This window comes from Echinops telfairi, unplaced genomic scaffold, assembly GCF_000313985.2.
Source record: "Echinops telfairi isolate 266 unplaced genomic scaffold, ASM31398v2 ScPeMD7_4;HRSCAF=17, whole genome shotgun sequence".
Lineage (NCBI taxonomy): Eukaryota > Metazoa > Chordata > Mammalia > Afrosoricida > Tenrecidae > Echinops > Echinops telfairi.
Window position 1 is genome coordinate 50372738 of NW_022103900.1, and position 3281 is coordinate 50376018.

The window sequence follows — 3281 nt, forward strand, 5'->3', positions numbered from 1 at the left end:
GTCAGGCCTATAACGTGAGTGATGAAACCAACAAGGGTTGTACTCTATAGAACATCAACCACACGAGATCCAAAGGGTAGCTTGTGCTCAGGCATAAAGCCCCAGAAGTCGGAAGGGATGGAAGAGAACAAAGGGTAAGTGTAAACATGGAGTGGAAGTGTAGGAAGTGCAACCAATACTACAAAACAAGATGTGTACGGACTGTGGAAGGAAAACCAATTGTCTCCATAAAGTTTCACCCGACTCACAATAAAAGCTTCAAAATCAAAGTAATCTGACATGTAATCCCCACATGTCTTCCCAAGATTTGGGTGGGGTTGTTGTTCTGTAAATGAAATGATTTGTTTATTGATTTTAGAAAGGCTTTCCCAAAGGGAAATTAACTTGGTGTTCTGCTTCCATGTGTTAATTTTAAGGAAATAGTTTCGTTTGACTAAATAATTCTGAGGTAGGAACAAGGGGTTTCGCCATGACATCTGCCCTCAAAAATCACCTCACTAGTTACTGTCCTAATTGTTACTTTCTTGTTAAGATATCTGCTAAATGCAATCCTATCTGTGGACTGATACTTACCCACCTCTTAGAATTAACCTATGACTGAGCCTCATAATGGCAGCAGATTGCTAGAGTTGGGATTAACGAGTCCATTATTTTTGGACAAGGTACAAACAACACACCCTGTCTCACACTCTTGGCACCTGGACCACGGGTGTTCTTTACTTTTTATGTAACTTTTCACACCTAGACAATTACCCAGGGCCCTTTTTAGTTGTTGTTTCACCTCACCCCACCCCCAATTTAACAACGATGAATGCAAGTATTTTCCAAAGAACACCAAAATCAGGAGGATGAAAAAGGAAGTGCTAATGCAAGAGTGTAAGCTATTCTTTAAAAACCATCATCTTTAAAACCTTCCATTTGACAAATGCACACTCCCACAGACGCAGCTGCCACGGAGTGTCATTTTATAGTTCACTTAGCCTGCTAGGAGGACGGAGGTTCCGTAATAGAAAGACCAGGAGACGGCGACAAATTAGCAAGAAACTAACCAGGGAAAACATGAGAAATCTCCAGTCACTGAGAAGCGTGCTTCTCATGATAGCATAGCAAATAAATCGGGGATTCTGCACACAATCTGCATACATGAACGGGTGACCTCATTCTTCAGGCTAACTGTGCAAGCTTTAACTTCTTTGTAAAAGGCCAGGATGCCTACAAATGCCGGGACTAAGAATGGTGCCTGTTGCTCCTGTGGTTGATTTTTTCCGTGTTGGCATGGATTACTTGCCACCTGTCCACCGATGAGTCCCTAGGACGTGTCCCTGGGTCTGAAGGGTAGCTGGAGGGCCAGACTCTGACTACAAGTTTTGATCATTTCCTTCACTTCCTGTCTTATGGTCATTTAGAAAAAGGAGCCAGGGGGGTGTCTGTGTATTTACATAATTTAATAATTAGACAACTAGCACTAAGCTCAGGTCTGCTCCTTTCAAGTCCTGTTTGTAAACCTATTATGATCCTTTTTTTGACTGTCTCATAAAATAAGATATCCCTCCCTCTATTTTAAAGAATTTTGTTGAGTATTCAAAACTTATTGTGAAGTGATGTTGAGTTCAAGAGAGCTCACGTGTACTATGTGGAACTGGCCCAGAGGGTTTTCAAGATGGGGAGCATCGGAAGTAGCTTGCCAAACCCATCTCCAAAGGTGCTTCTGGGTCCATTTAAACTGCCAGCCTTTCAGCTGGTAGTCAAGTACTGAACCATTTTCTTCCCTTAGGGTGGGATATATGACAGCTTAAATCATCACTAGATAAAAAGGACCGGTGCCTAACATCATTTATTTATTCGTTCCCCATAGCCAAGACAGGGTTCTGGGCCATGCGCATAGAAGAGCAACCAACAAAGACAACAGCATGTCCAAATGGAGCTTCTGTATTTGGTGAAGAGAGAAACAATGAACAAACTAGCAGAATAGCCAGTAACACTTCAGGTAAGAAAATATGCTATAAAACATCAAACAAGAATCGGGAGTGATTGGGTTGCTATTTTACATAGTGTAGTCAAAGAGAAAGGATGCCTGCTTGTTCAATGGATAAAAGTGCAGTTACTAAGCCAAAGGTGGGCGCTGTGGATGCATCCAGCTCTTCCATGGGCAGTTTGACTCTGTAGGACAGAGCCATACGCGTTGGAATAAATTTGAAGGCACCTACCAATTATATTGATCAAAGGACAAAGTTCTGAATGAGGGCAGAAAGATAATTTGGTGCCTATTTGAGGGAAGAAAAAAGTGTTTTGAAGGAAAGGAGGGAGGGAACCACTCACATATCTGGAGTACATGTGTGCACTGCAAGCAGAGGGCACAGGGGTCCTGTGCTGGATACTCGGGGGACTAGAGGGAGGTCAGTGTGGCTAGGGGACCGTGAGTAAGGCAAGTGGGAAGATGAGGGTGGTAGAAGTTACGAAAAGCCAGATGGACAATAACCAAAATATCCAAGTCATGGTAAGAATATTTGGATTTGATTCTCAATGGTCTAAGAAGCCTTCGGATGTTTCAGACGGGAAGAAAACAGAATTGATGTTATAGTATTGATGGCTCATGCCGAATCAGAATGGGTGGAATACAGATTGCATCAGGTTAAATGTGTGAACAAAAAAAGTCTTTGGAAAAGATGAAGTCAGTCTATATAAATATGGAGCTGTTGTCCAAATAAATGTAGAGCAGTCTATATAAATATGGAGCTGTTGCAATGTGTTCAGGGATATATGTGGGATGTATTTTCAAAGCAGAGCTGACCAGTTTTGTTAATGGGTTGAATGTCAAGTGAACGAGAAAGAGAAAGGCCAAGAAAAAGCCCTAGATTTTGTAGCTGGGCCACAGGGTGAACGGTAATGCCATTCATTTACTGAGCTGGGAAAACATGAAAGAGGAACAGAATGGAGGAGACTCTAGTTATGGAGGTCACTAGACAGGAGGTCTGCTCCTCGTTTCTGCAGCCCGTTTGCTGCGAGGGGAACGATAAGAGAGGAACAAGGTAGAGAAGGCGTATGTGCATGAGTAGCAGGGATCATCCATCTGAGATGACGGTAGATGTTTGAGGGGAGATGTACACTAGGTCCCAAACTCAAATGCAAATTCACTGCCACTGAGTAGATTCTGACTCATAGTGAGCCGGCAAGATAAAGTAGAACGAGGGCGTCCAGGCCTGTAGATCTCTAAGGAAAGAGAGTGTCATGTTTTTCTCCTGCGGAACAACCTGTGGGGTCGAACTGTCAACCTTTTGGTT